The following is a 12,148-nucleotide window of genomic DNA, read 5'->3' on the forward strand; positions in this document are numbered from 1 at the left end:
TAGGCTGGACTATTGTAATTCATTATTATCAGGTTGTCCTAAAAGTTCCCTAAAAAGCCTTCAGTTAATTCAAAATACTGCAGCTAGAGTACTGACGGGGGCTAGAAGGAGAGAGCATATCTCACCCATATTGGCCTCTCTTCATTGGCTTCCTGTTAATTCTAGAATAGAATTTAAAATTCTTCTTCTTACTTACAAGGTTTTGAATAATCAGGTCCCATCTTATCTTAGGGACCTCGTAGTACCATATCACCCCAATAGAGCGCTTCGCTCTCAGACTGCAGGCTTACGTGTAGTTCCTAGGGTTTGTAAGAGTAGAATGGGAGGCAGAGCCTTCAGCTTTCAGGCTCCTCTCCTGTGGAACCAGCTCCCAATTCAGATCAGGGAGACAGACACCCTCTCTACTTTTAAGATTAGGCTTAAAACTTTCCTTTTTGCTAAAGCTTATAGTTAGGGCTGGATCAGGTGACCCTGAACCATCCCTTAGTTATGCTGCTATAGACGTAGACTGCTGGGGGGTTCCCATGATGCACTGTTTCTTTCTCTTTTTGCTCTGTATGCACCACTCTGCATTTAATCATTAGTGATCAATCTCTGCTCCCCTCCACAGCATGTCTTTTTCCTGGTTCTCTCCCTCAGCCCCAACCAGTCCCAGCAGAAGACTGCCCCTCCCTGAGCCTGGTTCTGCTGGAGGTTTCTTCCTGTTAAAAGGGAGTTTTCCCTTCCCACTGTAGCCAAGTGCTTGCTCACAGGGGGGTCGTTTTGACCGTTGGGGTTTTACATAATTATTGTATGGCCTTGCCTTACAATATAAAGCGCCTTGGGGCAACTGTTTGTTGTGATTTGGCGCTATATAAAAAAATTGATTGATTGATTGATTGACATCCTCCACAGAGAGGAAGATCATTGCATTTTTTCATGCAATGATCTTGTCTCATTTTTTATATTGCATCACTGTTTGAGGCCAGGCGAACCAATCCTCTCTAAAAGGTTTGAATTCTCTTTACAAACAAGCCTTAAAAGTGCTTGACCAAAAGCCAATTAGGTGGCACTATTGTAAAATCATAGAAAAGTATAAACTCTTAAGCTTTGAAAATCTTTTGAAGTGTTCGTTTTTGAATTTAGTTTTTAAATGTATTAATGGTCTTGTTCCTGATATTGTAAAAGGAATGATTCAAAAATGTCAAACTCGCGGTATCATTACAAGAGGAGCTGTGAGTGGAGACAGTAGACCAGTCCGATGTAAAACAACTTTTGGACAGAATGCGTTTGCAGTTAAAGGTCCACAGATCTGGAACACCATACCTGCCGAACTGAAATTTCTTATAGACCTGAATGATTTTAAGCATAAAATAAGACAATGGCTTAACGTAAATCAAATCTGTAGACATTAGCCATATCTTATAGTGTTTTATTGTATTGTGATATTGCTACTATCATGTGTTGTTTATGATTGTGTAAGTGTCCTTTTATGTTCTAGGGATCAGGTCTGCGAATTAGCTATTAGCTATATGACCTATGAACATGGCATCGGTTATTGTAGCAATGCTTTTTGTTCTGTCCCTATCAAATAAACAGAAAAGAAGAGTAGTACCAAGCACACAACGCACCACTTCTCCCACTCGTCGAGAACATAGCCCACAGGGTCGGTTCCATCTGGGCACGCAGGGTTTCCCAGCCTGATTTCCTTGTTGAAAAAATGGTGTCATTAGCATTCAGAGACCAGCTGATCAATTTCACGGTTAAGCCAAATATAGTTTGAAGAATTCACAGTCTGGTGAAGTAGGTAGGGACTTTGAAGGTTAGAGCAGAGGTAGAGGAGAGGGGAGGAGATGCGACCGCCCTCGCTGGAGTCCCAAGGAATTGCAATGATGGATTTGAACACGGACAAATTGAAAATCTTTGTGAAGACCTCAGAGTTTGCTGAATGTGAAACTGATGATGTGCTGAAGTCCCTGGCAGATCTGCTGTGGGTTGTTGCTGGGGATGTGGTTCTAAATTCTTCTTTTGTATGCTGTTTTATCATCTCTGATGCCTCTCTTCAGTGTCTGGCTTTGTCACCAGACCTGAAGGCAGTGTTGCAGGACCTGAGAAGGATTTTGATCTCCTTTGTCATGCAGAGCTTCTGGTTTGGATACAACCAGATGTGTTCATTGATATAATTGACAAATATATATATTTTTTTAAATGAGGACAGAAGTCCTCAACAGTGGATCAGGCGGTGGAGATGATGCTTTGTAACCTGGCGGCTGTGAAAGCAGATGAAGGCTGCACCAGGTCCTCACATCCAGATTTTCTGGGATTTCCCAGGCATTGGATCAGGCTAAGGATCTGTGTTAACTCCCAAAATGTGAATCAGCTGCAAATTGTGAATTATCCGCAAGCCGTTAATTGCAAAACGTGAATACTGAAAAAATATCTCCATAAATGTGAACGCAGGTCTCGTAAAACGTATATATATATCAGGTATTGACATTAAGCTGGTTGTCCGGACAAGCGAGCGCCGCAGGCACGAGCCGCGTGAAGCGTGCCCGTGTCACCTAGGGGTGTCCGGGGCATGCTACTGTGGAAGTACTGAAATTACACTTTTTCATAAATTGCTTTTCTCCTGTGTGGGTGGTAAAATTCAAATTTTAATGGATTTAGATGCATTGAAAGCAATAATAATAGACAGAAAAATTACAAAAGTTCTTTTTTGTAATTTTTCTGTCTTTGTTAAGAAAATAAATAACATTGAAAAGTTTAAAAACACATTAATATTTGATGGACATAACATTTGCTCTCTTCTTTAAAAATGACACACTGTACCTTTAGTCCAGTAAGAGTCCAGGCAGAGTTTTTCTGTCATGTTGACAGTTTAGCTTTTTTTCAACATTTTTGAGTGGAATTGCATACTTATTTAAAAACAAAACAATATAACCCCTAATTGTCTTGTTTGAACAAGAGCTAAATCTGGACTAATTTGATTGTTAAATCAGAATCAATAATAATAAGAAAATGAAAAAAAAAATAATTCTGGAAGAAGTAAAGGAGTAAATTTGATCTTTTAATGATAAAATCATGGATGAAAAACTTTCTGAATCAGTTTTTCACACTTTACTGTTTCACTGAGGCTGTGTGGTGAAGATGATCATCTATTAAAATTGCTTCGCTGCTTTTTACAGCGTGTGTCGTCTGCTGTTCACACTTTTTCCTCCTCTCTCTCTCTGGCTCCTCCTCTCCCTGTGAAGAAACGAGAGTCTCTTCACTCTCACATCGTATTTGAGCAAACTTTGGAAACATGAAGGCTTTCAACTGTAAAATAAAGCCTATAAATGAATTTCTGGAGCTATACAAGCAGAAGGAGCTCTTTTTATCTGAAGACTTTGACAGAGTTTTTTTTTTCCACTGTGCTCTCTGAGCTGCAGCCTGCTGGCGGTGGAGGGGCAAGCGGGCAGTTCAGCACAAACAGCCTGGCTGGATTTTAGAAAACTACCTGAGAGCAGGGCAGAGTGTGACGGTGCTGTCATAACACTGATGGCGCGGCGCCGTTGTTCCATTGCCTGGCGAGAACCCTGTGATATCATATTTTCCGATTGTCCGCTGCGTGGAGAGTGGCGGGAAAAACCGAAGACGCTTTCTTGCGAGGTGCGAGACAAGACGTGATGTAAGAAAACAAAAAGGCGGCGGTCAGGTATTTTGTTTCCGAGCGAAGAAAATAAAGAATTTGAATGTTTTAAACCAAAAAAAAAAACAATGCCACTTGTCCGGTTGGACAACAATTTAGAGCATACTGCTTGTCCGACCACATTTTACACTTGTCCTGGACAATCAGACAAGCATTAATGTCAATGGTAGTGTATATATATATATATATATATATGTATGTGTGTGTGTTTTTTCAGTTTCAGTAGTTTATGGATTTCAGTTTACGAATCAATTACTGCAGGTAATTCTCATCACAAGCCCTATCACTGCAAAATGATTTTTTTTTTTTTTTTTTTTTTTTTTTTTTTTTTGGCGGGGGTCACTACAGCCAGTGAGGTGGGCAGGTGATCTGAGCTCTTGCTTCTCGTGTCAAGTACCCGACCCCGCTCGGTGTGTCCCGCTCCAGGGACAATGTCAGATGAGGAGTTTGACTGGGACGGTCCACCTGTCAAACGGGAATGAAGGCGTCAAACTCACAGAGGACAGAAACCTCCCCTTCCAGTAAATGGCTCAATAAATCTTAAGAGAAACATTGTAGAAAAAGAAACAACACTAATTTCTAACCTCAGAAAGGTAGACAACAAGCTACAACCTTATTTTTATCCATATGAGCCATCCTCTGAGCTGGAAAAATAATACTGACCTGAACGAGCAGGCGTGAAACGGAAGCGTAGGGACCGTCCACAAAGTGCAAAACCAAGACACCAGAAAAATATTCACTAAATTCACTGATCACATCAGTGGTCTCCTGCTGGTTATACTACAGCACTCGGCCAATTTTGGAACTTAACACACTTTTCACACTTTCAATGTGAGGTTATTGTACTCAGAAGTCATGTCATGTCCTCATATGTAGCATAACAATCAGGTCTGACCAAAATACAGCCCGAGCCAAAAACTCAACACATGGACATATTCCTGTAAGCATGGGTCAGAATGAGTTTGAGTCCCAGGCCTCTAGGATCTTGGGAAAGGTATGTTCCCATTTTTTCATGTTTACATCATACATCCTGATATGTCATGAAAGTGTGTGTGTGTGTGTACTGACCAGGAATGACTGACACTCCAGCAACGGCTCCACTCTGTGTTCTGAAAGGATGATGGTGCAACCAGAGAATGTCTGACTGAGTGTCTTCCTCAGGACCTGTAACGTTCTGATGTCTCTCACACACACACGCACACACACAGTCATCATGAGCATTGTGTATTTATAAAATTGACGGTCATTTTACGATCGCATGAAAAAAAATCTGTCCCTGGACTTGAGAGGATTTAGTGCTGCTATAACAGACTGATACAGCAGGTGGCAGCAATGCACCAACAAGGATGCCGGTTGCCATTAAAGAACAGCTAGTCTTCAATGGTGGATAAGAAAAATTGTAATTTTCATCTTGTATTATTTTTTTCATTTATTCAAATGGCAAATCCATCTGACTTATCTGCAATGTAAATGTGGCTTTACTGAAGAAAGGGAATTTGGAGTGGCATTTCAGACGATTCACAAGAAATACAATGCTGACTTCTAATGCTAACCCGGTTAAATCCCCTCTGTTCGCTCGAAAAGCCAAGGAAATGAGAAGTCAGCGATCAGCACAATGATTCATGGTCCATAAATATGAAGAGTGATGAAAGTGAAGAACAAGATTGCAGTGTTCTGTTTGGGCATGGAGTCTGAGGACGCGTTTATTCTGTTCGCTCCTGGAGGAGACTCACATCTGCTGCACACAGACGTTAGGTGGCTCAGCAGAGGTCTGGTGGCTGCTGTATCACTGTATTATGTTACTGAGCCATGTATATTATCACTTATCAAGTTGTTCACCAATGAATATGGCTTTATACACCCTGAAGAAAACCATACACCCTCAGGCCGAAAGGGGTACGGATGCGGAACCCGCAAAGAATCCAAGTCACGGCCACGGAGCTCTGCGGCTGTGGTTACCGAGACCATGCAGCGGGCTGTTGCTGCATGCAGCTCGGCACAGCAGACGGGGGCGGTGTGAGTGGCCCACTGCGGCGCTTAGCGAGCCCACAGACTCAGTAAGCACATCGGAGGCAGTGAGAGCAATCGCAGTGATGCCGACCGGTGTCGCGTACAATTCTTTCCGCTGTACAATTCTTTCCGCCTCGCTTAGGAAACAGTCCTTGGAACTTGGGGTGGATAGATGATGAAAGAAGCAAAACACCTTCGCGATTTACGTCGATATTTTGATGAATTTTTGATGATTTCTTCATTTACAGCAGCTTCATTAAACAAATGTACTCGAATGATTTTCAGCACAACGGCGAGCTTACAGGCTAACCTCCGCTAACACTAGAAGACAGTTGCCAGTTATGGCTTCTGAAACAGTGGAGAAAAAAAAAGAAACAGCACCATTCAGCTGAAGCATTTGTGGACGTACGTGACACCGGTGGGAAATACGAGGTCTGTTAGAAAACTATCCGACCTTTTTATTTTTTAAAAAAACTATATGGATTTGAATCATGTGCGCTTGCATCAGCCAAGCTTGAACCTTCCTGCACATGCGTGAGTTTTTTCACGCCTGTTAGTTGCGTCATTCAGCCTGTGGGCAGGCTCTGAGTGAGCACTGGTCCAACCCCCTCGTCGGATTTTCATTGTCAGGGAAATGGCTGAGCGATTGGAGCAGTGCTGAATCAAATTTTTCCAGAAACTGTGAGAGACAGCCAAGTTGTAAGTCTCACAGGACAAGTTGTGACATGCCCAGCTGTTACACAATTTCTCGGATACTCACTCGACTGAAAAGCCACCGAAAGCCGTCTGAATCTTCCGAATGGTTTCCAACACGGATGTGCTTTTTGTTGTGCGTCATTGCGGCTCCGTCCCGACGCGCAAATTCCTCCGCACGTCTTTCATTACAAAATCTCCTGTAACAGTGGAATGTGCTGCAAAAGTGCAGATGTACACCTCTTCTGCAATTTCTCTGATAGTCAGACAATGTCCCGGATCAACACAGCCTTCACTTTGGAAATGATCTGGTCGTTTCAGCCTGTCGATGGCCGCTCGGAACGCGGTGCGCCCTCCGCCGCTGTGGGCCGTCTTTAGTCCGGTTGTAATGGTCCTTAATCTGTGTGATGCCCAGAGTATCCTCACCGAAAGCCGTCTGAATCTTCCGAATGGTTTCCACCTGGCTGTCTCTCACAGTTTCTGGAAAAATTTGATTCAGCGCTGCTCCAATCGCTCATCCATTTCCATGACAATGGAAATCTGACGAGGGGGGTGGACCAGTGCTCACTCAAAGCCTGCCCACAGGCGAATGACGCAACCGACAGGCGTGAAAAAACTCACACATGTGCACGAAGGTTCAAGCTTGGCTGATGCAATCACATGTGATTCAAATCCATATAGTTTTTTAAAAAAATAAAAAGGTCGGACAGTTTTCTAACAGACCTCGTACACACGTGGAACAAGAGGTGAAGCTCTTAACAGACAGAATATTTTACGTCCACTAATGTTTCAGCTGAACGGTGCTGTTTCTTTTTTTTCTCCATTGTTTCAGAAGCCATAACTGGCAACTGTCTTCCAGTGTTAGCGGAGGTTAGCCTGTAAGCTCGCCGTCGTGCTGGTAATCATTCAAGTACATTTGTTTAATGAAGCTGCTGTAAATTAAGAAATTCATCAAAATAACATAAATTGCAAAGGTGTTTTGCTTCTTTCATCATCCATCCACCTCAAGTTCCAAGCGCTATTTTCTAAGCGAGGCAGAAAGAATTGTACGTGACACCTGATTGGCTGATTACTCGGGTGGTATGAAAAATATTACCCGTCCGCGAAAAGGGTGTATTGCTATTTATTCTTTAGTGTTTTGTCCAATCATATTGGCGTATCATTTATAGGTCTATGATAATGATTTATAACACAAAGCTGTCAAAAGGGGTAATAAATATAAGAATACAGATGGTTGAATATATCATCAGAGCAGTAAATTGATCAGTCCGCGTGAACAGATGGAACTTAACAGGCAGATCACTGCTGCGTTCACATACCGTCGGAAATTCTATCTTGTTTGCTTGGATTATTTTTTATGTGGGTGGAGGTCTGCTTCACTGGGCTCAGGCACCTTATATAGGCCAGAATTAATCTTTTGTGTGGATACAATTATTTTATTTTTTATTTTTTTACCAAAAATGAAACAAAAAACATAATCCTGCCACAAGCAACAGTTGAATTTGAAACAACAAAAAAGTCCTATAATTTCTGACGGTACCTGAACGCAGCACCCTTCTGCATGATGTTCACATGGACTGATCAATTTACTGCTATGATGATATTCAATCATCGTTACACTTATCTCTATTACCCCTTTTGACAGTTTTGTATTATAAATCTATATATCTGACTTAGTAACGTAATAAAACTGATACAGCAGACACCATGGCACACGTGGGTTTTTTCAGGTTTCGTGCACACCCCTGCGATCTTTTCGGCTCCTGCGTGTCCTGCGCCTTTCAGTCCAGCCCTTTATGAAATGTTCACATCATGCTGAATATGCACAGCCTTTGGATTTGAAAGCAAGTTTAAAAGCATATTACAAGGCTGTTTTCACCAGTTTAAAGGGTTCTTCCTTTACATTTAGGGGAGGTGATGGTCCAGTGGTTAAGCTTTGGGCTTGAGACCAGAGGATCCTCAGCCTGACCAGAAAGTCACTAAGGGCCCATGGGCAAGGTCCTTAATCCCCTAGTTGCTCCCGACTTCACTGGTGTCCCAGTTGTGCAGACGTGCTGCACACTGAGCAACCCAGGAGCAAAGAGGAATCTTTTTTCTTAAGTGGTGCATTTGGTTGCATTAAATAAATTTAAATAAAGAAATGCATACATAAACAGCTCACGGGGAATGACTTCAAATCAGATTCATGTCGTGTCTGCATTGATCGCACAACACATGGGTAACTTTATGGAATAGTGTGTTTATGGAATAAATATACTATTTATTTGAAAATTCACAATTATCAGTGTGAAACACAAACTTTTTTTGCCAGAGCTATGGCATTTACACATTTTTACAAACACAAACTTTTAGTAAATTGGGCTAAAAGTTTATGTTTGTGATTGTTTAGAATTGTTTGTTTGAGGTCCAGCTGCTCCTCTGAATACTCAAAATAGAAACACTTGACTCTCAGTGCCAGTTGTACTTTTTTCATGTGAATGATTAAGCCTTTTTTATTAACCACTTATAGTATATAACACTTTAATCTAGCAACATAAATTTAACCAAACAGCGGCATCTAATCTGAGTGGTCCCACATTGATGTCCCACACAGAAAGACACCACGCATTGTGACTTTGTACTCACATTGGGTCAATGTCAGCAAAGGGTTGATCCAGCAGGATGATTCGGGCCTTGCTGAGGATGGATCGGGCCAGGCACAGAAGCTGCTTGTGTCCTCTGCTCAGTATTTTCCCTCCGTCCTCCAGCTGGAAGTCTAGCGTATTTGGGAACTGCTCAATCACTGACTTCAGACCCACCTGAGGAGACAAGGCATCTTTTAATTTACAGTAAAAAGAGAGAAAAAGTCTCCAAAAAGGTGTCAAACATCGAAACTTCAGAACTGCTGCTCATTTTTAAATTAAAACATTGTCACGCTGTAGGATAAGGTTGGTGCCATGTTGGTTTTTCAGGGTGTGTAGTCAGAACAAAAAGTTGTGTTAAAGACACAAAGCTCAGACAAAAACACTAAATAGACTCTTTACTTCTGTCCTCAATGAGGTGAAACATTTATGGTCCCAATTTTCTTATATTTTTGTTTAAACTATTCTTTTAATAGATTGCACAGTTCTTTGTGGTACCTTGAATCTTTCATTACTCCTTTGGAGGAAACTGACATGAAACATGAAGATTTTTCTCTGCTTGCCTTGGCCTCATTCATTACACACCCTCCTGCTCTTGAATTCACTTCCCTTGGAATTGGGGTTCTTGTCCGTGGGTCTTTTTCTTTGAGGTTGAGAGACACTTGGGAAAAGCTAACAGACTAATGAGGTCACTGGACAGAGTTGTTTGGCAATGCAGATACCTTTGCAAGAGGATTAAGGTCCACATTTCTAGAATTCTGCTGATTCCAATATGTTTGTAAGATTTGGACACAAACAAGTGGGATGAGACATGACTGGATGCTGAATCTTTAAAAGTATGCACCTTCCCGGTATATTTGGTTGTGGTGCCTTTTAGAAAAAAGGCAGACTTATCTCAACTGTACCAATTTATTCCTGTCATGTCAATAAAACCTGCTAAAGATAAAGATCAACTTTATTTATCCAGAAGGAAATTATTTTGCCCCTTCCCTTCCCCTTCGCTGGGGGGGAAGGAGCCTGAGCTTGTGCGGGAGGTTGAGAGATACCGACTAGAGATAGTCGGGCTCACCTCCACGCACAGCTTGGGCTCTGGTACCCAACTCACGGAGAGGGGCTGTACGCTCCACTTTTCTGGCATTGCCCACGGGGAGAGGCGGAGAGCTGGGGTCGCATTGCTTATTGCTTCCCAGCTCAGTTGCCATGTGTTGGAGTTCACTCCGGTGAACGAGAGGGTCACGTCCCTACACCTTCCAGTCAGGACAGGTCCCTCACTGTTGTCTCGGCCTATGGCCAAGTGGCACTGCAGATTACCCGACCTTCTTGGAGTCCCTGGGAGGGGTACTAGATAGCGCTCCGACTGGGGACTCCATCGTTCTCCTGGGGGATCCATGTTTTCCACCTCCATTGTCGATGCGGCCGCTCGTAGCTGTGGTCATAAGGTCTCTGGTGCCTGTCGCGGCAGCAATCCCCGAACCCGGTGGTGGACGCCAGAAGTAAAGGATGCCGTCAAGCTGAAGAAGGAGTCCTACTTGTCTTTGTTGGTCAGTGGGACCCCAGAGGCAGCTGACAGGTACCGGCAGGCCAAGCGTGCCGCAGCCCGTGCGGTCACAGAGGCAAAAACTTGGGTCTAGGAGGACTTCAGGGAGGCCATGGAGGAGGACTATCGGTTGGCCTCAAAGAAATTCTGGCAAACCGTCTGACGCCTCAGGAGGCGGAAGCAGCTCTCCACAAGCACTGTCTACGGTGCGGGTGGGGAGCTGTTGACCCTGACTGGGGATGTTGTCGGGCGGTGGAAGGAATACTTCGAGGATCTCCTCAATCCCATTGTCACGTCTTCTCAAGAGGAAGCAGAAACTGGGGACTCAGAGGCGGACTCATCCATTACACAGGCCGAAGTCACCAAGGTGGTTAGAAAGCTCCTCGGTTGCAAGGCTCCTGGGGTGGATGAAATCTGTCCTGAGTACCTTAAGTCTCTGGATGTTGTGGGACTGTCTTGGCTGACACGCCTCTGCAACATCGCGTGGCGGTCGGGGACAGTGCCTCTGGATTGGCAGACCGGGGTGGTGGTCCCTCTGTTTAAGAAGGGGGACCGGAGAGTGTGTTCCAACTATAGGGGGATCACACTCCTCAGCCTCGGGGAGGCGAATTTTACTCTCCAGAGTACTGGAAAGAATTCGACCGATAGTCGAACCTCGGATTCAGGAGGAGCAGTGTGGTTTTCGTCCTGGTCGCGGCACACTGGACCAGCTCTACAAACTCCATCGGGTGCTCAAGGGTTCATGGGAGTTCGCCCAACCAGTCCACATGTGATTTGTGGACAGGGTTGGGAGGGTTACTTTAAAAATGTATTCTGATACAGTTACTAGTTACCTGTTGAAAAATGTAGTCAGTAACTTAATCCAAGTACCATAATATTAAAGTAATGTCATTTGTTTACTTTCAATTACTTCTGGATTACTCCAATATCAAATATGTTAATACAGACAAAAGAAACTAAATATAAATAGTCTTGACCACATAGTACAGTTTATTAAGCAAAAATAAAACTGTTTCTTTTACATGGCATGCTCTGTTTTACTTCACATTATGAATTAAGAGCACCACAATATTGTTTTAAACACACCCAGTGTTCACCTGCTAAATTTTCAACAAAAAATGCCAAACAAATGAAGGATAATGAAAACTCAGGCGTGTGCGGATGAATTTGTAATTAAAAGTGGCTTGCAGAACAATATACAAAACAAAAAAAAAAGTCTGCTACTTGTTCAGTAAACATAAAATGATCTTAGTCTTTCACATAGCATTCACACCATGTTTAACATATCAGTCCACTTATTGAACTTTCAAAATAAGAACAGCATAATGAAAACCATTAAGTAAATACTGTGCAGGCCATTTTAAGTCCAGGCAAGTTAGTGATTTGCGTGCATAGAACTTCAAGAAACAGGTGGAATATGCCGGAAAGCTGCGAATGTTGGCAAAGCCACAAACGGAGGAACAAGGGAGACAATATTTCCTTCCATAAATAAGTGGTTTTGGTTCTTCTTGTCACTTTGTCCGTGATATTTGGATGATAAACAGCTGTATGTCTCCCGCCGTACCTGTGTCGCCCGATAGCACAGACCATTAACTCTTCATTTATGTCTAGTTGATATTT

General features: G+C 42.9%; 1 pseudogene; it reads right to left on the reverse strand.

The window, feature by feature from the left end:
- Nucleotides 1-4,009: 4,009 nt before the first annotated feature.
- LOC117515419 overlaps nt 4,010-12,148 on the reverse strand; it is a 279,907-nt pseudogene continuing 271,768 nt past the window's right edge.

Source organism: Thalassophryne amazonica, chromosome 8, assembly GCF_902500255.1.
Source record: "Thalassophryne amazonica chromosome 8, fThaAma1.1, whole genome shotgun sequence".
Classification (NCBI taxonomy): Eukaryota; Metazoa; Chordata; class Actinopteri; order Batrachoidiformes; family Batrachoididae; genus Thalassophryne; species Thalassophryne amazonica.